This window comes from Anomaloglossus baeobatrachus, chromosome 1 (genome assembly GCF_048569485.1).
Source record: "Anomaloglossus baeobatrachus isolate aAnoBae1 chromosome 1, aAnoBae1.hap1, whole genome shotgun sequence".
Taxonomy (NCBI): domain Eukaryota; kingdom Metazoa; phylum Chordata; class Amphibia; order Anura; family Aromobatidae; genus Anomaloglossus; species Anomaloglossus baeobatrachus.
The window spans coordinates 424322278-424336872 of NC_134353.1; positions in this window are offsets into that span (position 1 = coordinate 424322278).

Here is a 14595-nt window from a genome sequence, read left to right on the forward strand (position 1 = left end):
CCGCCATACTGCGCACTCCCCATCGTGCTGCATCCCCCATGCTGCGCACTCCCAAACGTGGTCCATCCGCCATGCTGCGCACTCCCAAACGTGGTCCATCCGCCATGCTGCGCACTCCCAAACGTGCTCCATCCGCCATACTGCGCACTCCCAAACGTGCTCCATCCGCCATACTGCGCACTCCCCATCGTGCACCATCCGGCATGCTACGCACTCCCAAGCGGATGGAGCATGATGGGGGGTGCGCAGCATGGCGGATGGAGCACGTTTGGGAGTGCGCAGCATGGCGGATGGAGCACGTTTGGGAGTGCGCAGCATGACGGATGGAGCACGTTTGGGAGTGCGCAGCATGACGGATGGAGCACGTTTGGGAGTGCGCAGCATGCCGGATGGTGCACGATGGGGAGTGCGCAGTATGGCGGATGGAGCACGTTTGGGAGTGCGCAGCATGGCGGATGGAGCACGTTTGAGAGTGCGCAGCATGGCGGATGGAGCACGTTTGAGAGTGCGCAGCATGGCGGATGGACCACGTTTGGGAGTGCGCAGCATGGCGGATGGAGCACGTTTGGGAGTGCGCAGCATGGCGGATAGAGCACGTTTGGGAGTGCGCAGCATGACGGATGGAGCACGTTTGGGAGTGCGCAGCATGACGGATGGAGCACGTTTGGGAGTGCGCAGCATGGCGGATGGAGCACGTTTGGGAGTGCGCAGCATGCCGGATGGTGCACGATGGGGAGTGCGCAGTATGGCGGATGGAGCACGTTTGGGAGTGCGCAGCATGGCGGATGGAGCACGTTTGGGAGTGCGCAGCATGGCGGATGGAGCACGTTTGGGAGTGCGCAGCATGGCGGATGGAGCACGTTTGGGAGTGTGCAGCATGGCGGATAGAGCACGATGGGGAGTGTGCAGCATGGCGGATGGAGCACGTTTGGGAGTGCGCAGCATGGCGGATGGAGCACGTTTGGGAGTGTGCAGCATGGCGGATAGAGCACGATGGGGAGTGCGCAGCATGGCGGATGGAGCACGTTTGGGAGTGCGCAGCATGGGGGATGCAGCACGATGGGGAGTGCGCAGTATGGCGGATGGAGCACGTTTGGGAGTGCGCAGCATGGCGGATGGACCACGTTTGGGAGTGCGCAGCATGGCGGATGGAGCACGTTTGGGAGTGCGCAGCATGGGGGATGCAGCATGATGGGGGGTGCGCAGCATGGGGGATGGAGCACGATGGGAGGTGCACACCTCCCCCCAACACACACACACACGCGCACTGCACAACACACACACACTAGGAATCACAAACAACGCCCTACACAGACACCCACACACACAGACAACGCTGCACACACAAATATACGCACATACTGCACAACACACACATTGCTCAAAACATACCTCCCCCCAAAACACACCACACACACACAAACCGCACAACACACACACACACACAACGCTACAGACACACAGCGCTCCACAAACAACGCAACACACGCAACACACATACAACACCGCTCTCACCCCCCACGACACTCAGAACATGTACAGCGCCCTACACAAACACTTGGTAACTACACACAACAACATCTATATATATATATATATATATATATATATAACAAAAATCATACATGAACTACACAATACATAAATTCTAGAAACCCGATGCGTAGAATCGGGCCACCTTCTAGTCTATATATATAATTGCCTTATTCTGTCTGTCTGTCTGTCTTGCTCCAAAATTGTGTCACGTGACAGTGTCACCGTGACTGTCATAAAAGTGACAACTGTCGGATTGGCCGCTGGGCTCGGCCTGGCCCCCCCCCCACGGATTGGCCGCTCGCCTCGGCCTGGCCCCGCCCCCCGCATGGATTGGCCGCTCGCCCCGACCCTCTGCACGCATCGACCGCTCGGCCACGCCCCTTCCCCCGAATTCAAACGAAGCCCCGACTCCCCCAGCCCAGACATAACCATGCGATGCTGGGATCGTGACGGAGCCAGTGTACGCTGGTAACCATGATACACATCGCGTAACTATAGGTAGCGCTTCCCTTAGTTACCCGATGTGTATCATGGTTACCAGCGAACACCGGCTCCCGGTACACATGTGCAGAAAGCCGACATACGCTGCGGTCAATAATGAAGTGTCATGCAGCGGTGAAAGAGTTAAAGACACTGCAAGACACTTCATTATAGGCAGCGGGCACCCCCAGAAGAGAGAAGACAGAAGAAAGAAGACCCCGCAGTCATACTCACCAGACGCCGACCGGGAGCAGGTGAGCGCATCAAGGTCCTGCAGTGGCGGAACACACACACACACACATAAGAACAGACACACACACATCAGATCACACTCACTCACTCTCACACACACCTCACACACACATCAGATCGCATCCACACACTCACAACATCCAGTAATATCGCTTACTTCTCGGCGGCGATACTGTGCGTGCAGTGACCTTCCAGGACCTGCCAGAGGATCACATGGACGGAAGCATGTGGTATCTCTGGATGTTGTGAGTGCGTATGTGCGATATCGTCAGTGTGTGTGTGCGTGTATGCGATCGGATGTGTGCGTGTATGCGATCGGATGTGTGCGTGTATGCGATCGGATGTGTGCGTGTGTTCTGATGTGAGAGTGTATGCGATCGGATCTGTGAGTGTCGGCAGAAGGCAGAGGAGCACGGCGTGCAGCACAGCTGCTGGGACCGCCCACCGGAGGGCACAGGGAGAAGTGGGGTGTGAGTGTATGCGATCAGATGTGTGCGTGTATACTGTCTGATGTGTGACTGTGGAGCACGATGGGGAGTGCGCAGCATGGGGGATGGAGCACGATGGGGGGTGCGCAGCATGGGGGATGGAGCACGATGGGGAGTGCGCAGCAAAGGGGATGAAGCACGATGGGAGTGCGCAGCATGGGGGATGGAGCACGATGGGGGGTGCGCAGCATGGGGGATGGAGCACGATGGGGGGTGCGCAGCATAGGGGATGGAGCACGATGGGGGGTGCGCAGCATGGGGGATGGAGCACGATGGGGGGTGCGCAGCATGGGGGATGGAGCACGATGGGGGTGCACACCTCCCCCCAAAACACACACACAGCGCCACACGCGCACCGCACAACACACCACACACACACTGGGAACCACAAACACCGCCCTACACAGACACCCACACACACAACACCCAACACACAAACACCACGGCATACACAAATATACGCACATACCGCACAACACACACACTGCACAAAACATACCTCCCCCAAAACACACACACGCACTCCACATCCACACAAACCGCGCAACACACACAGCACCACACACAGACAACACTGCAGACACACAGCACTCCACAAACAACGCAACACTCACAGCGCAACACACATACAACACCGCTCTCACACACCCCCACACCCAGACAACACCCAGAACATTTACAGCGCCCTACACAAACACTGGCAACTACACACAACAACATCGATATATCTAACAATAAACATACATTAACTACACAATAAATTCTAGAATACCCGATACGTTAGAATCGGGCCACCTTCTAGTTGTCTATATAGTCGGCCTAAGCAGAACAGATATGTGTTTTTTTACCAAAACAAAGTGTTGCGTGCATGCAGTCCTGGCTGGGCCTAGTCTACCGTACCCGGGTACTGTGGTGTCCAGCTGCCATAAATACAGACTTGAAGATCCTCTCAAGGTAATCAGTATAGCCAGCAACCGGCGGTCTCCGGCACTGGATGCTACTCACACGCGTTACGGTCCTCCTGACCAAACTCCAACACGAGTCTCCTCACAACCTACCTAAGTGTTTCTGCGGTGGCTCCTTTCTGTTACGCACATTTTTCCCTTTTCCTTCAGCTCACATACAGCAGCTCCTCTGGTCTCTAAGTCCACAGCCGAAGACCGTTTTGTTGTTGCTATAGTGACCAAACAATCAAAGGCAGATGCAAAACAGCGGCCCCTTGTGGGTGGACAGCAACAATGCATACAATAGACAGTAAATAAGCATTTTGAATTTACAGTGAATAAAGGTCATTTATACACTTTTACCCTTTTACATGTGAATAACAATGCATACAATGAATGGCCAATAAGCATCTTGCATTCACAGTGGATAAAGGTCATCAATACACCCTCACCCTATCACTTCATATCCATGTAACGGTTCATGGACGAAGTACTCAAACTAGTGAGTTTTTGGCCTCTACTTACAAATTGGTGACAAATCTTACAGATGACATGAGTTGGGTGATCCTTTATGATGTCAAAAAGGGCCCAGGCTAGGCAAGGCTTACAGCCCATGCGACCTGCAGAGCCACCACGACTTCTGCTCAGAGGCAGAGTTGTGGCTGAGGATGCACTTGTTGACGTGCTTCCAGTACTCCGTCTGTGTCCAGGAAGGAGCAACCTAACCTCCTCGTCAGTAGCATCCTCCTCCACCTCCTCTGTTGACTTCATCGACTGGCTGACTGTGGGTTGACAGTAAGTGGGGTCTCCAACCTCATCATCACCCTGTGTGTTCTCACTCCCCTCGTCCTGACTTCTCAGAGCCAACCTCTTCCTTCCCTGACTGAATAGTAAAGTTCTCGTTCCCATCAGGTATCTCAGTCTCACCAGCATGTTCCCCATTGTCTCCACCAAGAGGAGTTACAGTTTGGGAATGAGGATCTACATTATGCTCAGAACCTTCTTCATCTATGCCTGGATCTGACTCACAAAGCTTCTGGGCATCAGTGCAGATAATTTCTTTGTTTGGACTCACTGCAGCTTTGGAGCAGACCTCTGATTCCCAGGCTATAGTGTGACTGAACAGCTCTGCAGACTCAACCATCTCTGTTACCCCATACTCAGCAGGGCGGGTGGAGACTTGAGAGCTGTTAGGAAGCAAGTGCCATTGGGGTGACACCACAGAAGAATGGAGTATTTGGGATATTGAAGTTGAGGTGGAGGAGAGACCACTTGATGGAGCACTTGAGATCCATTTAGGCTCTGCTGTTTTGGTGCCCCATCTACATTTGGTAGCAATGGTCGTGTCCGTAGCAAAGGGATCATATCAGATTATCCACGGGAAGAAGTAGACATCTTATTTTGGCTGGAAGATGGTGCTATGAATCAGTGCCGCCGTAGCCGCAAGCAGCCTGCTGCGGTTCCAGTTGCGCCCAGGCATCAGCTGCCATTTTTGGCCGTGCCTCGGGTCGTCTAGCTGGCTGCTTCATCCTCCATGTCTAAGTGTGGAGAGGCGGCTAGTGCGCATGCGTGTGCCGATTTACCCCAGCCACAGCCTAATCCAGTGTTTCGCCTAGTGAGCATGCTCAGCCTGACTGTGCCATTCCTGAGGATAAGTCCTCAGTTCGAGCTACTGAGCATGCTCCCACACTTAGTGTGAAAAGCCTCTTTGCACAGGTACTTGGACTCCGTGCCGTGTCAAAGTCCTGTGTTGTGCCTATTGAGCATGCTCAAGCTGTTGTTCAGGCTACTGAGCATGCTCAGGCACTTAGTGCATCAGAGGCTAGGTCCGGTAAGGACCTCATTGGCCATATCCGTGAGGTGGCAGGCCCTGATAGACCAGAGGGCATCAGGTGTCCTGATGATGTGGCCACTCCGGACTGGTTCGCAGAGGCCGCCCCTATGACTTGGCACCTCATCATTGTTCATCAGACGATGACTGGTGAGGTGTTTGGGGCGTGGCTGCCATGAGGTCATCAGTGAAGTGGCGGTTCCGGATAGGTTGCTGGTTATGTCACTGATGACGTGGCACTCTGCTATTAGCTCCTGGAGGTGCATTGTGGTCCACCCTTGGCTGGGGCGGACCCAGGTTACAAAAGGGGCTGGAGACACATGGAGGTGCGCAGTCTTCTATTGTGCTCAGACAGAGCTCACATCCATGTGTTGAACCCATTGCGGCTTTAGGACAGAGGTAGGCAGGGATAGGGCGTCGGTGCTGGACGCCACCACACTTTGTAATGTGGCACGGTTACGACCAGCTCCTGTCCTACCAGTCCTGCTTGTGCAGCCCAGTGGCATTAACTGGGCTGCTGCTGCGCCTGCTGTCCACAGGTGTGCCCCCTACGCACACGGCAGCATACCCCAGGGCCCCTGTGTTGTTAATAGGGAGTGCTTGGGCTGGGTGTGTGGATCCTGTGACGCTAACACGGTTCACAGTCTCCTGATCCGAGTGTCATCTAACTCAGGCTCCTATTAGTTTTAGAGCCACCCAGCTCTGTATCCTCCGCCTAACCTTCGGGTTGCCAGCATCTCCTTTTCCATCTGGGAGCACGGTGGACCCCGACTGGCGATTGGGATATATACCACCTTATCCTAATCTGCCAGTACCCCCGTAACAGATGGTGTTTCATCAGCAGATGTTACTGTTGCTTTACCACCAACCCCACGGACACAAACTTTTTTTCCCTTTCCAACACTTCTGTTCCCCTTTGCACCAGCATCTGCCCTTTTTCCACTCATTTTGTATATGACCAACTTTTAAACTCTGCAGGGACATCCTACTCAACGCCGTCTCAGCACAGCAGCCAGCCCTCGGTCCCTCAGATGTGGACAAGTAAAAGACCATTTCCTCCTAGCCATGACAAAGCTGTGAAATTCTTTCTGTGCACCACTGGTGTTTAATGGAAAAGCTGATCTAAGATTGCGTACCTGCTTCTGCTGATACTCCTGCATACGTGCGTCCATTTCTATGGCAGAAATTATTTCGCCAAATTTGGCCACAGACAGCACTTAAGTGGCATCAATTTTCCCACAGTTGCAAACTTAAAATGGTTATTTTCATGAAGCCTATTAAAAAATCCACAAGCCTTTAGTCTCCCCAGGATGACACAGGGGTAGAAAAGTCCTTGCGGATCCATGACTTGTTCATCTTGATGAACGTTAGTCTGTCCACATTGTCACTGGACAGACTCGTGCGCTCATCTGTCAGCACACACCCAGCAGCACTGAAGACACGTTCCAAGAGAACGCTGGCTGCGGGACACGACAAGATCTCCAAGGCGTAAGTGGCGAGCTTAGGCCATTTTTCCAGATTGGAAGCGCAAAATGAGCAAGGCTCCAGTTGCAAAGTCATGGCATCGATGTTCATTTGGAGATACTCCTGTATCATCCTCTCCAGCCGTTGACTATGTGTCAGACTTCTTGTGTTGTGTTATGTAAAAAAATCATGAAAAGATTCAATAAAATTGCTGTTACCAGCACCAGATACGGTGCTGCTGGTACGGGTAGACTGTTGAAGATGACGAGACCGTCCCATGTTTGTCGAGCTACAACTGGGAGATTCACTCCGTGCACCACAGGTGTTTTGTGGAAAAGCAGAGTTAAGATCGAGTAACAGCTTTTGCTGATACTCCTGCATACGTGCGTCCCTTTCTATGGCTGGAATTATGTCACAAAATTTGGACTTGTACCGGGGATCTAATAGTGTGGCAAGTCAGTACTCATCATCACTTCTAATTTTGACAATACGAGGGTCATGTTGGAGGTAGTGCAGCAAGAAGGCGCTCATGTGTCTGGCGCAGCCATGCGGACCAAGTCCACGCTGTGTTTGTGGCATAGAGGTGCTAACCGTTCTTTCTTCCTCTGACATCTCCCCCCAACCTCTTTCAACAGAAATTTGACCAAGGTCTCCCTCATCCGCTGAGTCTTCCATGTCCATGGACAGTTCGTCCTCCACTTCTTCATGTTCTCCTGCACCTTCCTCAACATTTCGCCTGCTACCATGCGCCCTTGTTGATCCCTATAACCCCATGGTGCCATGCCTGCCGCCTTGGTGATGATGAACGTCTGGACCTTGGTGATGTTGTTGTCTCTTGCGCATATGAATTCTCCTGTAGTTCCTCCCCTTCCTGTTGTCCCACTCCCTGAGTCCGAATAGTGTTTAGCGTGTGCTCCACATGTAAATGACTGGAATTGTCATGCTGATAATGGCATTCTCAGCGCTAAACATATTCGTCGCCATGTCGAAACTATGCAGAAGGGTGCATAGGTCTTTGATCTGAGACCACTCCATCAGGGTGATCTGCCCCACCTCTGCATCTCGTTGGCCCAGGCTATACGTCATGACGTATTGCACCAGGGCTCGGCGGTGCTGCCACAGTCGCTGTAACATGTGGAGAGTCGAATTCCAGCATGTCGGCACATCGCATTTCAGGCGATGAACCGGCAGGCTGAAAGACTTCTGGAGTGATGCAAGTTGCTCAGCTACGACGGTTGAACGGTTGAACGGCGGAAGTGAGCAGACAGTTTTCGTGCCCTGTTCAGAAGGCCATCTAGGCCGGGAGAGTGTGTTAAAAATTGCTGGACAACAAGGTTCAACAAGTGAGCCATACAAGGCATGTGTGTCACCTTGCCCAGGCGAAGGGCCGCACCCAGGTTTGCAGCATTGTCGCACACAGCCTTACCAGGCTGCAGGTTGATTGGAGACAACCATTTACCAAACTCAGTCTCCAGAGCTGCCCACAACTCAGCCGCTGTGTGACTCTTAGTTCCAAGACATTTCATGACAAAGACCGCCTGATGTCGTTGCACTCTGCTGCCAGCATAGTAATGAGGGGTGCGTGATTCCTTCTGCACAGTTACAACGCTGGTGGCCTGACCAGGCAGGCTTGGGGCGGAGGTGGAGGACCCAGACGAGGTTGAGGAGGCAGAAGCAGTGGAGGAACTTGGACAGAAAGAGGATTGACACACAAGTCGTGCGGCAAGACTTGTGCAGCAGACCCTTCACCATCTATCACCATAGTTACCCAGTGCCCAGTCAGCGACATGTAACGTCCCTGTCCATACTTACTGGTCCAAGTATCGGTGGTGAAATGCACCCGTTCACACACACAGTTTCTCAAGGAAGCGCTGATGTTGTGTGCGATATGCTAGTGTAGCGCAGGCACACCTTTTTTAGAGAAGTAGTGGCGACTGGGCATCTGGTACTGGGGCACTGCGACAGACATAAGGTCTCTAAAATCCTGTGTGTCCACCAGGCGGAAAGGCAGCATTTCGGTAGCCAAGAGCTTACAGAGGGATAAAGTCAACCTCTTAGCTTTGTCATGGGTCGCAGGAAATGGCCTTTTATTTGTCCGCATCTGAGGGACAGAGATCTGGCTGCTGTGTGTAGACGGTGGTGAGTAGGGTGTCCCTGGAAAAATGCAGGTTTGTGAGGAAAGTGCAGGCGTAGACATGATGTTGCCTTCATCCAACGTTGGTGCTATCGATGTCTGAGAGAGCTGTTCACACGCACTTGTTTCCTCTTCCAAACCAACTGATGACCTACCAAGCAAACTGCCTGTTGCGGTTACAGTGGTGGAAGTTGTGCGTGGAAAACCAGGTGCGACAGCTGTCCCCACAGTCCTAGAAGATGAAGAGCGCGCGGATGCACTGGAAGGGGCAGGCGGTGGATGGTCTGCTCTGCTAGGCTGTATTGCAGCATGGTGAGCTTCCCATTGGGACATATGATATTTATTCATGTGACGATTCATGGAAGAAATTTTCAAACTGCTGAGGTTTTGCCCTCTACTAACAGATTCACGACAAATTTTACATATCACATGATTTGGGCGACTTTTTGCTATGTCAAAAAAGGACCAGGCTAGGCAAGGCTTAGAGGGCATGTGACCTGCTGAGCCACCCCGACTAGTGCTCAGAGGCAGAGTGGTGGCTGAGGATGCAGTTGTAGACGTGCTACCAGTACTCCTCCTCTGTCCAGGAAGGCGCAAGGTAACTTCGTTGTCAGTAGCATCCTCCTCCACCGCCTCTGTTGACCTCCTCGAGTGCCTGACTGTGGGTTGACAGTAGGTGGGATCTAGAAGTTCCTCATCAAGCATTGTGTTTGCACTCCCATCCCCCTCAGACCAAGCTTCTTCCTGCCCTGAACGAATATCTAAGTTGTCATCCCAATCTGGTATCTGCGTCTCATCGTCATCAGTATGTTCCTCATTGTCTATTACAACAGGTGTTTCAGTTTGTGAATAAGGGTCAACATTATGCTCAGAAACTTGGTCATCACGGCCTGAATCTGAGTCACAAAGGTTCTGGGCATCACTGCAGACCATTTCCTGGTCTGTACTCACTGTAGCTTGGGAGCAGACCTCTGATTCCCAGGCTATAGTGTGACTGAACAGCTCTGTAGACTCAGTCATCTCTGTTCCACCATACTGTGCAGGGCGGATGGAAACTTGAGAGCTGGGAGAAAGCAAGTGTGATTGGGATGACAACTCAGAGGACTAGTGTTTTTTTGATGCGGTAGTTGAGGTGGAGGAGAGGGCACTTGTTGGACCACCTGAGATCCATTCAAGCATTTTCTTTTTTTGGGCAACATCTACCTTTGTTCCAGTTGTTCGTGTTCGTAAAAAAGGGAGCACATCGGATTGTCCACGGAAAGTAGTAGACATCTTACTTTTGCTGGAAGATGGCCTATCTTCAGCAGATGTTAATGGAGCTTTGCCACCGTCCCCACGGACACAACCTTTTTTTCCTTTTCCAACACGCCTGTTCCCTTTTCCACCAGCATCTGTCATTTTGCCACTCATTTTGCTAGCGACAAGAATGTCCACTTAAAATGTGGTAGTAAAAATTGAGAGGTGGTGTAGATTGCAGCGGTGGTCTACCTTTATTGACAGCAGAATAAACAACAATAACTATCCCGGACAATGAAACTATGGCCCTTAAAATGGCAGCACAGTTTGCTACTATAATAGCTTAGTAAAAATGAGTTTGAGTGTGCAATGCAGAGGTGCTGCAAATAGATTTGCACCAGTGGGACACTAATGAAGTCCAACAGCCACTTTTAGGATGCCACTAAGTTTCCTCAGTGTTTGGTATTATAATAGCTTAGTAAAAATGAGTTTGAGTGTGCAATGCAGAGGTGCTGCAAATAGATTTGCACCAGTGGGACACTAAGGAAGTCCAACAGCCACTTTTAGGATGCCACTAAGTTTCCTCAGTGTTTGGTATTATAATGGCTTTGTAACAATGAGCTTGAGTGTGCAATGCAGAGGTGCTGCAAATATCTTTGCACTAGTGGGACACTAATGAAGTCCAGCAGCCACTTTTAGGATACCACTGTTTCCTCAGTGTTTGGTATAATAATGGCTTTGTAGCAATGAGCTTGAGTGTGCAATGCAGAGGTGCTGCAAATAGATTTGCACTAGTGGGACACTAATGAAGTCCAACAGCCATTTTTAGGATGCCACTAAGTTTCCTCAGTGTTTGGTATTATAATGGCTTTGTAACAATGAGCTTGAGTGTGCAATGCAGAGGTGCTGCAAATATCTTTGCACTAGTGGGACACTAATGAAGTCCAACAGCCACTTTTAGGATGCCACTAAGTTTCCTCAGTGTTTGGTATTATAATAGCTTAGTAAAAATGAGTTTGAGTGTGCAATGCAGAGGTGCTGCAAATATCTTTGATCTAGTGGGACACTAATGAAGTCTAACAGCCACTTTTAGGATGCCACTAAGTTTCCTCAGTGTTTGGTATTATTATGGCTTTGTAACAATGAGCTTGAGTGTGCAATGAGGAGGTGCTGCAAATATCTTTGCACTAGTGGGACACTAATGAAGTCCAACTGCCACTTTTAGGATGCCACTAAGTTTCCTCAGTGTTTGGTATTATAATGGCTTTGTAACAATGAGTTTGAGTGTGCAATGCAGAGGTGCTGCAAATAGATTTGCACCAGTGGGACACTAATGAAGTCCAACAGCCACTTTTAAGATGCCACTAAGTTTCCTCAGTGTTTGGTATTATAATGGCTTTGTAACAATGAGTGTTGTGAATGTTAGTTATGTCTTGGCTGCTGGGAGGCTCCCTCTGGTGGCCAGGAAGGGTTTGGACAGAGACCAGGTGGGTTGTGCAGTGGGTGTTTCCTTTCCTATCTCTCTGCTTATTTAAGTCCTGGTCTGATTGCAGGCTGTTGTCGGATGTCAGTTGTTCTTTTTATCTCTAGCCTGCTTAATCCTGCTCTACATCACTTCCACACCAGATAAGTTCTTGCTCTTTATTTATTGCCTGGTTCTTTTGCTTATCTGGGTTTGTCATTTGTTGTGGTTGGTTTCAGTTTATTTCCTAACAGGGATTTTTCCCCTCAGTGGATTGTTGAGGAACTCCCTGCAGTTCTGTGTGGAGTATAGCTCCTTTGGGTCCATTTGTTTATGGCTTGTTGAATTTGTTATAATTCTTGTTTTCTGTTCATTGGTATGACAAGGGCACCTGGTATAGGACGGAGTTCAGATCGAGCGATCTGAGGGCCTTTTTGTACTATCAGGAAGTTGGTATTTTGCAGGGTTTTTCTCTGGCTACCATCAGTCCCTTTCCTGTCCTTTCCTATTTTAGTCAGCGGGGGCCTCACCTTTTGCTAATCCTGTCATGTACCTGTGCATTGTGTTTTTCCTATATCACCGCAGTCTTTGAATGTGGGGGGCTTGCTATTCTTGTCTATTTTCTGAGGCAGAGAGTTATTCATCTTTCCTACCTTTAGGATAGTTAGTTCTCCGGCTGGGTTCACGGTGCACAGGATGTTAGTTCACCCCTCGGCTACTTCTAGTTGTGTTGGTTAGTAAGGGGATGGCGGCCAGATTAGTTGCCAAGGCTCTTGTCACCTTTTTGCCAATGATTTGTGGTGATCTTCCATGGTTCCGGATCATAACAAATGAGCTTGAGTGTGCAATGCAGAGGTGCTGCAAATAGATTTGAACCAGTGGGACACTAATGAAGTACAACAGCCACTTTTAGGATGCCACTAAGTTTCCTCAGTGTTTGGTATTATAATGGCTTTGTAACAATGAGCTTGAGTGTGAAATGCAGAGGTGCTGGAAATATCTTTGCACTAGTGGGACACTAATGAAGTCCAACAGCCACTTTTAGGATGCCACTAAGTTTCCTCAGTGTTTGGTATTCTTATGGCTTTGTAACAATGAGCTTGAGTGTGCAATGCAAAGGTGCTGCAAATATCTTTGCACTAGTGGGACACTAATGAAGTCCAACAGCCACTTTTAAGATGCCACTAAGTTTTCTCAGTGTTTGGTATTATATTAGCTTAGTAAAAATGAGTTTGAGTGTGCAATGCAGAGGTGCTGCAAATAGATTTGCACCAGTGGGACACTAATGAAGTACAACAGCCACTTTTAGGATGCCACTTAGTTTCCTCAGTGTTTGGTATTATAATGGCTTTGTAACAATTAGCTTGGTTGTGCAATAAGGAGGTGCTGCAAATATCTTTGAACTAGTGGGACACTAATGAAGTCCAACAGCCACTTTTAAGATGCCACCAAGTTTCCTCAGTGTTTGATATTATAATGGCTTTGTAACAATGAGTTTGAGTGTGCAATGCAGAGGTGCTGCAAATAGATTTGCATCAGTGGGACACTAATGAAGTCCAACAGCCACTTTTAGGATGCCACTAAGTTTCCTCAGTGTTTGGTATTATAATGGCTTTGTAACAATGAGCTTGAGTGTGCAATACAGAGGTGCTGCAAATATCTTTGCACTAGTGGGACACTAATGAAGTCCAACAGCCACTTTTAGGATGCCACTAAGTTTTCTCAGTGTTTGGTTATATAATGGCTTTGTAACAATGAGCTTGAGTGTGCAATGCAGAGGTGCTGCAAATAGATTTGCACCAGTGGGACACTAATGAAGTCCAAAAGCCACTTTTAGGATGCCACTAAGTTTCCTCAGTGCTGGTTATTATAATGGCTTTGTAACAATGAGCTTGAGTGTGCAATGCAGAGGTGTTGCAAATAGATTTGCACTAGTGGGACACTAATGAAGTCCAACAGCCACTTTTAGGATGCCACTAAGTTTCCTCAGTGTTTGGAATTATAATGGCTTAGTAACAATGAGCTTGAGTGTGCAAAGGGCAGGAGGGTACAGTGGCCGGATTGTGGGTCAGTGTAGAGGAAAGGAAGCCTCACTTTCTATCCATCCTAATGGTGAAATGCAGCAAGGACCTCCCTGACCTTAGCTACACAGACGCTCTTATCTGTAGCTGTTAAAAACTCTTTCCACGGATCTGACTGTCACCTATGGCTCTGAGCCTGCTGTAATTAGCCCTTACAAGTGATGAAAGAAACTTCTATCCCTATTCTGTATAGCGCTGTGTGTAGAGCGTACACAGCAGTATCGGCGACAGGAGCTGCGTGAGAGGTGACTGACACCCAGACGCAGAAGGCAGATAATGCTGTGCTGGAACAAAATGTCTGTTTTTATAATGCAGGGACATGTGACATGGACATCCTATCACACATGCCGTTGCTTCTCTGGCTAAAAGTCCACTTAGCTGTGTGTGTGTCTGGGATTGGCTAACATGCTGGCCCGCCCACACAAGCGCTTAGGGAGGTAAGGAAGAACAGAAAAAAAAAAAATGGCGATCGCCCTTATCCCAGCAGCAGTGATCTGAACGCGCTGTTCTCGCACACTATACGCTGAAATTTCATAATACACAGAGTGACTTACACTATTACAGCGGAGAGCCAGCTAGTAATTAGCTTGACTTTTTGCTGCTAGAACCGTTCTCGAACGTAACTAGAACTATCGAGCTTTTAGCAAAAAGCTCGAGTTCTAGTTCGATCTAGAACAGCCCCCAAAA